Source organism: Myotis daubentonii, chromosome 7, assembly GCF_963259705.1.
Source record: "Myotis daubentonii chromosome 7, mMyoDau2.1, whole genome shotgun sequence".
Classification (NCBI taxonomy): domain Eukaryota; kingdom Metazoa; phylum Chordata; class Mammalia; order Chiroptera; family Vespertilionidae; genus Myotis; species Myotis daubentonii.
This window is the reverse complement of record NC_081846.1, coordinates 1094932-1109380: the sequence shown is the minus strand read 5'-3', so window position 1 is coordinate 1109380 and position 14449 is coordinate 1094932.

The following is a 14449-nucleotide window of genomic DNA, read 5'->3' as shown; positions in this document are numbered from 1 at the left end:
CAGCGACGTGGAGGCGGGCGTCCTTGTGCTTTGCATTTTAGGAGACCAAACCCAGGAGGAAGAACCACGCCCCAAGTTACGCTAGACGCTGAGCCAGGGCGGCCTGACTTCACGGCCCAGATGCCCGTCACTAGCAGCACAAAGCAGATCCTGCTGGGAAAGATGCTTGGTTAACGACATGGGCCCGTTCATACGCAGAACAACCAAAATGCCATCTTTAACAGTGAGCACGGCTGGGCTGTTTCTGATTATTGTTCAAACTGTTCCTGTTAGGAAGTATTGTGGAGCCAAGACTCGCCTTTACAAAAGAGTTTTTAATCTTTTCCACCTATTTGCATAAGGAGAACGAGTCCTCTGGATGAGTACAGTGGATTGTATGCTTAGCTGTGTACATAAGATAATGCCAAAGAAGCCGGTGTGTGTGTGTGTGTGTGTGTCTTGCTCTCTCTATATCTGTGTCTATATGAGAACTTTACTTCATCTGGGCTAGGTTGATGGACACCCTCCCTCTGTTTAAAAAACTTACTTACTTACTTTTTTATCTTTCGTGATTTCTGTAGTTGTTCTTGTCTGAGGACAGAGAGACCCAGCCTGCTTCCCTCCATTCCAGCGGTTCTCAACCTTCTGGCCCTTTAAATACGGTTCCTCATGTTGTGACCCAACCCTGACATTATTTCCGTTGCTACTTCCTAACTGTCATGTTGCTACTGTGATGAATCGTCATGTAAATATCTGATATGCAGGACGGTCTTAGGCGACCCCTGTGAAAGGGTCGTTCTACCGCCAAAGGGGTCGCGACCCACAGGTTGGGAACCGCTGCTCTATTCAGTCCTATAATCTATTGGATTCTTTGGGGATGCTCTCCCTTAAGACTTCCTGTAGGGGTGGGATGTGTTTGCTTTAACTCCCTCTTTTTAGTGCTGCCAAAGATATACTTTGCCCCCCCCCCCTTTTTTAAAGTTTTATTGATAGTCATTATCATGAAACTGATGAATCATAAGGAACAACTACAGGGAAATCACAGAGAACCTGGAATCTCATAATAGTTGCCTGTTTCATAGTTCCTAACTCCCTTCTACCTCTGACCTTTGCTTTCGCTTCTGGCCTGACGTTTGGGTGCGCGCTCTCTCTCTCTCTCTCTCTCTCGCTCTCGCTCTCGCTCTCCAAATAGGAATTTGTACATTTCCAGCGATTGTACAGGGGCCACCTGTGGGCCTTCCAGCTGGCACTCCCCAGCCCTTTTCCCACAGAGCAGGCTGCTCTCAGCTGTAAAAAAGGCTAGATAAGAAGTATTAAAACATAGGGCTTATTTACATACTCCAGGCAAACAGAGTTGGCTGTAGCCTTGAGAATATGTAAGATACATAACTTTTATTGCTTAATTGAAATGTTAAATTATGGTTACACCATTTCCACCTAAGCCCAAGGCTTTGAATCTCAAAGGGATGAAACAAGACTAGATATAGTTCAGTTTTCAGGTCGTTCGGAGAATGCGTGCATTCCGCGTCCAGTGCTGGTAGGCCATTGCTGCATCTGCACGAGGCTTTACTTACAGCGTGTCCCGTACCACTTGCTGCTTTTGTTTTCTTCGCCTCATGTCCCAGGCTTCCCACGATTCTGGATTTCCTACGATTTCCAGGATTCCTTAGATTCTGTGAGCAATATTTCCAATAAATTCTTTTTTACTTTAGTTAGGCTTGCTTATAGTTGTTTGCAACTAATGGCTGTTATGGGATCAATTACCTTCTTTCCCTCCCCCCACCCCCCAAATTCCTGTGTCGAAGCACTCGTCTCCATACCTCAGTATGTGACTGTCTTAGGGGACAGGGCTTTAAAGAGATGATTACGTTAAAGTCAGGCTGTTGGGGTGGTCTCTGATCTGACTCGCATCCTTATATGAAGAAATTTGGACACAGACATTAGAGATGCCTGGAGGACACAGCAAGAAAGCAGCCATCTGCCAGCCCTTCATCCGGGAGTTCTAGCCTCCAAAACAATCTATCTATACGAATAATCTATACTAATAGAAGTGTAATATGCTAATTAGACCAGACGTCCTTCCGGACAAAGCCGGGGCTGCGAGGGAAGCCCAGGTCCCTGGTGCCTGCCGGCGGCCAGAGGGAAGCCGGTGCCAGCAGCCCAGGTAAGGAAAGCCTACTCTTGCATGAATTTCGTGCACCGGGCCTCTAGTAAGAATATAAATTCCTATTGTGTTGATGTAAGAATGTCTAGACCTGTAGAGAAGTTTTATAAACATTTATTTGAGCCAAACGGAGGACATGCCTGGAAGCAAGGATTCCACAGACTGAGAAAAGTACTTCTTGGATTGGCATTTGTGGGTTCTTTATGCCTTTGGAATTGAGAAGGCTCCTTGGGGACATTGCAGGAAGGAGGGACAGAGCCAGGCAGGGGCTGGGTCACAGAGGAGGGAACGAGATGGGGTGCTGGGGTCCAACCCCAGCAGGTCCAGGGGTCCCCAAAGGTGTGGACGGAGTCGGCGAAGAAGGAATGACACGGAGACAGCATTCAGTTGATCAGCAGCCTAGCCAGGATCTCTAGCCAGGATCTCCAGCCAAGTTCTGGTCTGGATCTCCAGTGAAGTTCTGGTTAGGATCTCCAGCCAGGTTCTGTAGCCATGTTCCCCCGCTAGGTTCTCCAGCCAGGTTCAGTCACCAGGTTCTAGTCAGGTTCTCTTGCCAATTTCTGTAGTCAGGTTCAGTTCAGGATCTTTTGCCATGTTCTCTCTCTAGGCTCTTCTCTAGGTTCTGTGTCTAGGTTCTGTGCCTCTTGGTTCTGTCTTCTAAGTTCTGTCTTGTTACATCTGTATTTATACCAGTTGATTACAATCCTATCAATCTCTATTCCAAAGGTTAGGGCGTTTCTTATCTCCATTCCAGGGAGTAAAGATTATGTAGCTTAAGCATGATTGTTCATAGTTAAAGTGATTAATTACCCACCTGGCACTTAGTTAAGGGGTTTTATTCCCTCCCTAACTTCAGGGGAAAATCCCTACCTGGGGAAACAACCTTTCTCAGAGACCTTGGTTAAAACACATAGTGCCAAGAAGGTGAGCAAACATATTAAGAACAGTATGCCATATATGCCAGGTCCCTTGAAACAGCAAGCATGGACCGGCTCCCGGCAATGGGGGGCTCTCTCGAGGGCGGTTTCAGTTCTGAGGGGTCTGAAGAGGCATTTCAACGGTGTGTTAACCTGTGTATAGGGAAACCGTTTTTGCTTACGGGACAGATAAACCTTTTGCTAAAGAACTTGTATACTTCGGGTATTACTACCCACCATGAACTTCCGAGTTAGGAGCTTATAATCGTGAGGTAGCTTTTTGAAGAACCCCATTTTTGTTGACAATTGTTTAAGGCACCCAGTTGGTGATATTTTGTTACAGCAGCTCTAGTCCACTAGCACAGATCCTGACTGATAAAGGACTGAACCATGCTGTGGGTGTCGCTATTGCGGTGAGCAGAGGCAAGACCACTAGTTTATCTAAATACATTCTTGATATAAAGACAAGACCAATTTGATTGGTTATGTAAGTTGCTGATCCATTTGATGGATTGAGGCAGAGTATATATTAGAAAGTGTTTTGATTTAAACATTGAATGCTTCTGACATGTAGGCAGTTTCCTTCGAGACATTTTCCCAAAATAATAAACTATTACAGAAGATTTGTCAGTGTTTCAGTAGAGCATGTATAATGTCTTCTAACTTGTCAGTTTGAGTTTCAATTCTGTAAACTGTCACTTCAAACTACTGACAAACTTTTCTTAAATTGTGACTTACATGGGTGACTTACCTGTTTCTATTTGAAATACTTCTTGGTGCTTTTATGATAATAGTTACAGCATTTGTCAAGAAACCAAGGTGTACAATTTCCAAATATTTCTTGCTTCACTGAAGCTAAAAAGACTTTCCATGATTCCTGTCCATCATGCCATTTCTCTAGCAATAGCTTTCTTATGGGCCCCATGTCCCTTTGAATTCAGTACGAGGATCCCTGCTTCAGCCCAGTATGTCTGCTTGTCCCATCCCTCCCCTCCACCCACCACTCCTTACTGCCTTGGCGCTCCTCATACATAGTCTTACGTGCACAACCCGATTGAAAACTGGTCTACCTGCCATCTGGGTTCCGTGAAGGGAGACTTAGGGGAGTCGTCTGGTTCCTCCTTCAGCCTGCAAATCTAGTCCTACCCAGTGACTCCACCTCTGACGTTTCTTAGAGACGACGCCCTTGTGGCCTCGCTGCCTCCTTCAGGCCACGCCTCTTGCAAGAGCCTCTGGTTCAGGGCCAAGCTTTCGCCCTCACGTCGGTCCTTACAAAACTAGTAGGGACCAGGTCTGATGACACCTCACCCACTTACTCTGGAACGTGGCCTGGAATGGGGGGTTGGGTGTTGGTGAACGGGGAGCGACCTACGTAGAGAAGGGCACACACTGTGCTCTGGGCTGGGAGTGACGCTCTGTGATCTTTAATGCAGCACGTTTGGACCCCAAAGTCAGAAAACACTCCAAAAGTTATGTGAGAGGTCCGTCTCTTCGTGCAGTCGGTTGTTCTGGACTTTCTGGAGGGGACAAGTGGAGTCACTAGCAATCATATTTTCTGAAATAAAAAACGTAGGACATGTACTCTGACAAATTTATGTTCTCACGCGGGCATAGAGACAGAACGTTTGAAATGAAATCGTCCTGAAAGCCTCTGTGACTCCGGTGATGAGTATATGCCATCCGTATGCACAAGGGGATGTGGCACCGCAGTAGGTGCATGACTTCTCACCGGGGAAGCGGGAGAGGGGCTTGGAGCAGGCGCTGCTTGATGCTTGAGTGGATTTAGGGTTCACCCAGCAGAGGGGAGAGAGTGGGTCCTCCGGGCGGAGACAACAGCACGTGCAGCACATGGATGCTTGAGAGGAGGTGGCGTCTTTGGGGAACGACGACCATTTGGTGAAGATGCATTGAGACGGTGACAAGGGTGAAGCTAGAAGCACTTTAGGATCAGATTTTAAAGGATTTGGGCTTTAAACGGAAGTTATTAGTGAGCCAGTGAAGGTTCTTTATAGAGAGATATCTCTGGAAGATGTTTTCATCAAGACATGCCGGACAGGAGGTAAATTAGGAAGAGAGACAAGGCAGAGGGATCAGCTATCAGGCCGCAGCCATCGTTTCAGAAGTGAGAACCTGTGGGCGACGGTGATGAGCGAGGAAGCCCTGAGAGCCCTTAGGCGGGATAAACAGGATAAGTCCACAGCGAAGGACTGAGGCGAGGAGAGGAGGGCTTGATTGTGAGTTTATGTTTCCCGTCTGGGTAACTGGGTTGGAGAAAATTGGGCGCGAGGAGGGAGGAAACGGGTTGGTTTTGGTTCGGCTGAGTCGGCTCTCCAGGTGGGTATGACGGGGACTTCAAATACAGCTGGTTTGGAGGAGAGGTCGGGACTAGGACGATGAATCCAGTCATCGAGGTTCAAACCAGAGGAATACATTCGACAGCAGAGCTGGTCCGGGAGCCGTGGGAGCGAGCCCCCGGGAGCGTGACCAGGTGAGCGTGTCGGAGGACGGGGTCAGACCCCGAGCGATGCTGACGCTCAGGGAATGGCCTGTAGAAGTCGTGGTGCTAGGAGAACGTGCACAAATCAGGACATACGTGCTCTCCACCGTGTGGGCCAGGGGTCCTCAGACTTTTAAACGGGGCCAGCTCACTGTCCCTCAGACCGCTGGAGGCCGGACTACAGTTTAAAAAAAACTATGAACACATTCCTAGGCACACGGCACATGCCTTATTTTGAAGTAAAAAACAAAACGGGAACAAATATAAGATTTGTATGTGCGTGTGGCCCGCGGGCCGTCGTTTGAGGACCCCTGGTCTAGAGCCCAACTCCTCCCAAGCGTGGGGTGCACCGAGAGGCTCTTGAACAGATAAAACTGAAGTAGAGGTGGCAGCCCAGCCGGGTGGGCTCAGCAGTTGAGCATCCACCCAGGAACCAAGAGGTCACGGGTTCGCTTCCAGGCCAGGGCACACGCCTGGGTGTGAGCTTGATCCCCAGAGGGGGCGGGCAGGACACAGCCAATCAATGATTCTCTCTCATCATTGATGTTTCTACATCTCTCCCCGCGCCTTCCTCTCTGAAATCAATAAAAAAGAAGCGGCAGAGTACAATTTCGGAGACTCGGGAATAAAAAGCGCCACAGCTTTTCTGTCTCTGCCTTTACGTGATCGGGGGGAACGCCAGGGAGACCCTCTGATGCCTGGGGAGAGACGGTGCAGTGAGGGCCTGGGACGTCTCTAAGAAGGTAGAAGGGCCCGGGGCCTGCCAGCGGCCGGAGATGAGCCATCGTGATTGCGGACCCTCGGCCTCATCCAGGCCTGTGGGTGCCCGCGGCCCACCCAGTGTCTGACTGCAGCCTCACCGGGGAGCCTGAGCCAGAACGCCCTGCCCGCCACCCCAGCGTAGGAGCCTGAGGCAGGGTTGTCGCTAAGGATTGGGGCGCACTTTAGTTTAAAGTGAATGCTTCTTAACTTGTTGGCAGGTAAAGTTGGCGGAGACCGGCTCAGACAACAGCTAAGCTCATGCGATCGATAGAGGAGTCACAGAAATGTTCATTAAGGACATCCCTCCCAAACTATAATTATCAAAATAAGCATCGTGACCAGCGTGGAAGCCAGAGAATAGTTTCCATCTTTTTTTCTCTCTGTTAAGAAGAATGGTATTCTTTTCACCTCTCACTTCTACAGTCGGCACCAACTTCACCTACAGGGAAGTCCTGTGCAGCAGTTTTTTAAATGCTTATCAACGAAGTTTGGTTCTATTGAAAAGTGGCAGCGGTTGAGTTCTGGGGGGGGGGGGGGGGGTGGGGAGCGGGGGGCAGGGGGCGGGGAGGAGACCCTGATGGGAGCTCATGCCCTCTTCCCTCCTCCCTTTCCCGTTGGTTCTGCAACTAGAACAGCTCATTGCAGAGGGGCAGGAAGGTTACGACTGTGATGAAAGTTTGTTACATGTTTTAATACCTAAAGGAGACCGGGCACTTCGTTTTGTTTGTTGCCTTTTAGAGGTTGTGGATGCCGCGTTGTGTAAGGCATGCCCCCGTGTTCAGTTTAATGTGAACAGACGTGAAGCAGTTACTGTATAACATGGTCAGTGCCGGGACAGAGGTCGGCAGTGCTCTGAAACTAGAGCGCCAAGAACGCTACCTGAAGGGGCAGGAAGTGTAATCCTATAGAATAAAAGCCTAATATGCAAATGGACTGAAGGGCAGGATGACCAGGGAGCAGGAATGACCAGGGAGCAGGCGAGCAGGCCACGCCAGGCCAGCCAAGGCAGGTGCCAGGGGGCAGAGGGAGGGGACGGCGATGGGAAGGGGGTGGTGGCAACCGGTGGCAGCAGAGGGGCAATGGGGGCCGGGGGCCGCCACTTGCCAGCCAGTGCTGTCCCCTGATTGGCCCGCTGGTTGCCTCCAGAGGGCGGCCACGGCCGGCAATGGAGGGGCGATGGGGGGGTGGGGGGTGGGGCCGGAGCTGTCCCCTGGTTGTCAGTGCGCTCCCACAGGGGGAGTGCAGCTCAGCCACAAGCTGGGCTGAAGGCTGGCGAGTGCAGCAGTGGTGGTGGGAGCCTCTTCCGCCTCCTGGGCAACGCTTAAGGATGTCCAGCTGCAGGGAGTGGGCCTAAGCCATCAGTTGAACATCCCCCGAGGGCTCTCAGACTGCGAGAGGGCGCAGGCTGAGCTGAGCACCCCCCTCTCCCCCGTCCTCCTCCCCCCCCCCCCCCCCCCCCCCGTGCACAAATTTTCATGTACCGGGCCTCTAGTATGATATAAAGGTAGGCCTTACTGTTGCGGAAATATGTTGACATAGTAAAAAGTAAATTAAGAACAAAGGCTTCTTGCAGAAATCAGACCCCCAAAAATGCAAGGATGCTAGGTGCAAACTCAATCAAGTAGGGAGGTAATTAAAAAACAAAATGCAAGAATGGTGAGAAAACAGATGGAGTGTCCTAATTCTAACAGCATTAGGGGGACATAAGGGGATGGTAGCCCCCCAAAGCATTACCACATGCGCCTGTGGAAACCTAGGCTGGGTGCAGGGGCAGTAGTCGGTGTGGGGAACAAGAGGACAGGAGTTTGTATATTTTGTGTGAGTACCAGACCCACGTCCGCACCTGGGGACTGGCTCACTGGTCCTCCTCCCTCACCGGGGATGAAACCAGTGGAGAGAACATCTCAGAACGGCCACACAGGGTGGTCCCACTTGTCCTCCCCTTCGGCTCACGGAAGAGGAACTAGCTGGGAAAAGCAAGAGCGATCCAGGAAGCCCACGGAGGTCAGGGGGGCGTTTCCAGGAGCGGTGACCTTGGCCAGGCCGGGAAGCGGCAGGAATTCACTCCAGGAAAAGCGAATGCGCGTGCAGAGGCCGGGGAGCATGGAGAGGTGATGGGGAGTTGGATGGACAGGAAGTGGATCGGAGGAGCTGCTAGACAGACGGCCACTCCTCCCCGCGTCTGGGAAGAGGAGGACACAGCTGAGGTGCCTCCGTGCTGGGAGCTGTGTCAGCCGGAGCGGCTGGGGGCGAGGCTGCGCTGCCAGTGCCGGGGCCAGGCCGCAGGGCGGAGGCCTGTGATGCTGGGTGGGCTCTGCCTCCTGAGGAGCCCTGGTTAGGTCCCTGCGCAGGAGTGTGCTCGCCATCCCCACGAACCCGGATGTCCCCTCACTGGCACCCGTTTCTCCACCTTCGTTAGTGTAGCCGCCTCGGTGCCCAACAGCACAAAGGGGTGAAGAGAAGGGGCGTAGCGCTGTTTTAAGCGGGAAAGGTCGCTGGGCCGGGCTGCTGCGCCTTCCACAGTGCACAGATCGGGGTGTCTGTTAGCCTCGCTGTATTTCACATCTGTCTCCATTGTACACGCGTGATAAAGTGCACGCTACCCTAGCCATACGTGTGTGCTGTAACGAAGTGAGGGTTTTCATGGCTGATTCTGACATGATGACTGTGTCTTGGGTGAAAAGGGGAAAACAGTCTCACACACAGTAATGTAACAAAAAGTAGACGACGGCTTGAGGGCAGCGTGTTGTTTTCTGCATAACAAGGTGTCGTGGACTTTGTGGCTGGAAGCGACCGTATTTACTGCCTGGCAGTTTCGGGGGGACCCCCAGGCCGTCAGCAGGCCCCGCCCTGGCCTCAGAGGCTGCAGGGAGGCTCAGCCAGGGTGCCTCCTCCGAGCCCTCGGGTTGTTGGCGGAACGCGGTCTCTTACAGCTGCAGAGCGAAGGCCACACCCCAGGACGGGCTGCCCTCCCCTCCACGGGGGTCACTCCACAGGTCAGCTGCTGCCGGGCCAACAGCTGGCGCCCCCTGCTGGGCTGGGCCTTTCTCCTGGGCCCTCTGCGAGCAGCCCCACCGGACACCTGCCTCGTGTGGACGCAGTGTCAGCAGGCGACAGGCCTCGCTACACCCGCACCCTCACCGCTGTCGTGCAGCGTGCCGGCCAGAATGACAGCCCGTCACGCTCCAAGGGCCCTCCGCACCCGGCGGGAGGAGTTACACAGGGTAGGGGCCGTCCGCACTCGCCTTGGAATGCTGCGACCACATCCATCCGTCCTCAACTGCAGCTATTTGTCCAGTTTTCACAGATTGGCTGAGAAATGTTACGCCTTTATTTATTTATTTATTTTTTTTAATTTTATTTTTTTTAATTAAATCTTTATTGTTCAGATTATTACATTTGTTCCTCTTTTTTTTCCCCCCCATAACTCCCCTCCTCCCAGTTCCCGCCCCACCCTCCGCCCTCACTCCCCACCCACTGTCCTCATCCATAGGTGCACGATTTTTGTCCAGTCTCTTCCCACATCTCCCACACCCCTTTCCCCCCCAAGAATAGTCAGTCCATTCCCTTTCTATGTCCCTGATTCTATTATAATCAACAGTTCATAGAAAAAAAAATAAAAAAAACAAAAAAAAGACAAAAAAAATAAAACAGTTCATTCTGTTCATCAGATTATTTATTCACTTGATTCTTAGATTCACTTGTTGATAGATGCATATTTGTTGTTCATAATTTGTATCTTTACCTTTTTCTTCCTCTTCCCCTTCTTAAAGGATACCTTTCAGCATTTCATATAATCCTGGTTTGGTGGTGATGAACTCCTTTAGCTTTTCCTTATCTATGAAGCTCTTTATCTGACCTTCAATTCTGAATGATAGCTTTGCTGGATAAAGTAATCTTGGTTGTAGGTTCTTGGTATTCATCACTTTGAATATTTCTTGCCACTCCCTTCTGGCCTGCAAAGTTTCTGTTGAGAAATCAGCTGACAGTCGTATGGGTATTCCCTTGTAGGTAACTGAGTTTCTTTCTCTTGCTGTTTTTAAGATTCTCTCTTTATCTTTTGCTCTTGGCATTTTAATGATGATGTGTCTTGGTGTGGTCCTCTTTGGATTCCTTTTGTTTGGGGTTCTCCGCGCTTCTTGGACCTGTAAGTCCATTTCTTTCACCAGGTGGGGGAAGTTTTCTGTCATTATTTCTTCAAATAGGTTTTCAATATCTTGCTCTCTCTCATCTTCTGGCACCCCTATAATTCTGATGTTGGTACGCTTGAAGCTGTCCCAGAGGCTCCTTACACTATCCTCGCATTTTTGGATTCTTTTTTCATTTTGCTTTTCCGGTTGGATGTTTTTTGCTTCTTCACATTTCAAATCATTGACTTGATTCTTGCGCTCCTCTGGTCTGCTGTCGGGCGTCTGTATAATATTCGTTATTTCAGTCCGTGTATGCTTAATTTCTAGTTGGTTCCCCAATATAAGATCGAGGGTCTTATTAGTTTTCGTGTAGATCTCATTAAGTTTATCGGCAGCTTCTAAACAGTTCTTGAGAGACCTTAAAAGTGTGGTTCTGAACTCTATTTCTTCCATTGACAATTTTGTCCTGTTTCTTTGTCTCCGCATTTTGTTATGCTTCCTTGGTGCACCCCCTAGTGGTCTTTGTTCGCAGTCTTATAGATAAATCTTGATTGTTGTAGCTAATTCCAGGGAGGGTTTGACCTCCAGGCCAAGTGGCTATGAGAATCAGCTGTGTCAGCAGTGAGAGAACTTCTGTCCTCTAGGGAGGTGCTAATCTAGCCTTTGCCTGAGGCTATCCGGCAAATGCCTCTGTGCAGGGCGTGGGCAGGGCGGGTCGCACAGGATCAACAGGGTGGGCCGGAGAGAGCAGTTATGGCGGCTCTCAGTCCTGTCCCCAGGGGCTCTGCCTCTCTGAGTCCCAGCACCCGCTGCAAAGCTGGGAGAGAAAGCTGCACTCGCTCTGACCGAAGCCAGACAGTCCCGCTTCTCCCGTTTGAGTCTGGGTCCCTAAAGACTCGCCTGTATCTGGAGCTCAGAGTCTGCGACTCCCTCCCGATTGAAAACAACAACCGCGCCCTCCGCCGCCAGCCCGCTCCCCGCACTCCGCACCTCAGAATTTGACTTCACCACTGCGCCTCCTCTGAGTGTCCGTATGCGTTTCTCTTTCCTCCTAGTTGTAGGACTTCCACTCAGCCAGCGTTCCTGTGGTTCTGGGTGATGTCCCTTCCGTGTTTTAGTTTCACTTTTGAAGTAGTTGTTCAAAGCAGCAAACTCCGGCGTTAACCTATGCCGCCATCTTGGTTCTCCTGTTACAATCAAATGTTACGCCTTTAGATATTTAAGGCTTAGATGCTGTCAGAGCACTTAGTAGAAATAGAATCCAAGCTGCACATGTGAGCCACATATGGAAGCTTAAAATTTTCAGAAGCCACGTAAGAAAAAGTAAATAGAAACAAGTGACATTAATTTTAGTAATATATTTTGTTTAATCGATACATCTAGAATATTATCCTTTCCACATGTGATCAATACAGAACATTAGTGGTGAGATATGAATAGTCCTTTTTCCTGTGAAGTCTCTGAACACATCCCATTAGGGAGCCGCATGTCGGCGCTCAGCAGCCGGCCCCTGGGGCTGTGTCGGAGCCGATGGCGGGGTCTTGCTTTTCTAACAATCCCCACCAGGTGTCACAGCGAGTTTATAACTAAGCCCTAGGCACCACAGAATGTCTCGGTGACAGTTGTGGGGATTCTCTTGTTTTTTTTTAAAAATATATTTTGTTGATTTTTTACGGAGAGGAAGGGAAAGGGATAGAGAGTTAGAAACATCGATGAGAGAGAAACATCGATTAGCTGCCTCCTGCACGCCCCCCCACTGGGGATATGCCCGCAACCACGGTACATGCCCTTGACGGGAATCGAACCTGGGACCCTTCAGTCCGCAGGCCGATGCTCCATCCACTGAGCCACACCGGCCAGGGCGTGGGAATTCTGTTTGTATTCACGTATTTGACTTCTCATGGATTCTCATTTCCTCTTGAGGATTTTGTCTACATATATAAGCAGTCAAGCAGCATGGATTTTACTACTGAAAGAAGTCGCATTCAAAATAATTTGTGCATCAGACCCTCCATTCACCTCATGTAGGACCTAGGTGATCTGTGTGGTGAGAGCAAGGAATTATGAATTACATGCACATATAATACTTGACAACACAACGAAATAGCTTTACGTTAGATCATTTCAAATACCTGAGCAAGTGTTACAACCCCAGGTGCAATCAAATGGTGTTCATTTTACCTTCTCAGTATTAGCGACTTCTCTGTATATTAGTGATTTAGTTTTACCTAGGAAATAAGACACAGGAGTATAAAAATTAAAGCAGAATACAGCAAAGCAGGTACCTCTCATTTTTACTTTACTCTTTTAACTTATTGTTGGCAGTATTACACATGTCCTTTTCTAGCCCACCGCCACCCCCTTACCGCTCATTTTAAAAGGAACCCTATAACAAACTGCAAATAACTAAATGAAAATTCTTATGTGATTCTGCTTTTCAAAGTAGTCAGTGTTAATGAGCTCAAACATCATATTCCATTGGGCTCAAAATGTTATTGTTTTCACTCCATTACTGCAGTTTACTAATTGCCAATAAAAATGTCTACTTCTCATACCCAGTGAGCCCAATGGAATATGATGTTTGAGCTCATTAACACTGACTACTCGTTTAGTTATTTGCAGTTTGTTAACCCTTTTAAAATGAGCGGTAAGGGGGTGGCGGTGGGCTAGAAAAGGACATGTGTAATACTGCCAACAGTAAGTTAAAAGAGTAAAGTAAAAATGAGAGGTAACTGCTTTTCTGTATCCTGCTTTAATTTTTATACTCCTGCGCTTTATTTCCTAGGTAAAGCTAAATCACTAATACACAGAGAAGTCGCTAATATACAGAGAAATCACTAATATACAGAATGTTAAAAAATATATGACTAGATGCCATACATAAGCAGTCATGAGTGGTGAGAGGATTAAAGTGGGAGATTTTTAAAAATACATTTTTATTGATTTTTTAGAGAGAGAGGAAGGAAGAGGGGGAGAGAGAGAGAGAGAGAAACATTGATTGGTTGCCTCCTACATGTACCCTGACCAGTGACGGAACCACAGCCTGGGCATGTGCCCGGACCTGGGATCAAACCAGCGACCTTTCGGTGCACAGGATGAAGCTCCAACCAGCAGCCGCACTGCAGAGCTGTGTGAGGTTTCACCAGTAACTTCCATCAACGAGCACAGTTTATCCATTAGCCGTCTTTTTGCCCATAAAGTAAAAATAAAGTTGATTCTAATATATATAAATATTACAGCTGATATAGAAATGTTACTGAGAATTTACGTGATCACCTAGCTTCAGAAGAAATGGACCAGCCTTGGCACCCCCTTAGCGTATATATCGAGGAGAGCAGTGACCAGCGTTGTAGCCGCAGCTATAGAAGACGGGAGAATCACAAAGCGGAGGTGTGCAAGTCATCTATATCATGAAAGGCCTGTGGTTGTGACGTAACGGCGTCAGGACCAAACAAGCAGCGGCTCTCACGGCGGGGTTCCAGCAGCGTCCACAGAGTGTGCAAGGTCCCGCGGGGCGGCGGGCGTGGCCCTGATGGCAGGCGAGGCCTAGGGGACCCTACACGTGCATGATTTAATCGTGTGCTGGGCCTCTAGTATTTTAAATAAAAACAAAGTTTAAGGTTAGGATAATGCATACTCTTTTTTTTTTTTTTTTTTGCCACCTGTTTGGATGAACGTCTTCACACATCCAGGATAATTTCACCATATATCCAAACGCTTTCATAAGCAAGCATTTTAGTGAGATAATCAAGACCGTGCAAATAATACTGCAACTTGGTTATTTCTCCTCTGAAGAAATGTTAGCCATGTTAAAGGCTGACACAATGCTCGGACAGCCTGAGAGATGGCAGCCAACACCTTCTGCGAAATAAACGAATCACGTCAATACTTTATCATGGCAGTTTTAACGAGGGTTCTCATTTTAATAACATCAGCACCGAAGCAATCGGGAAAAGAAAAAGCACCGTTGAAATCCTACATGTGCCTGTCTCACTGTGTG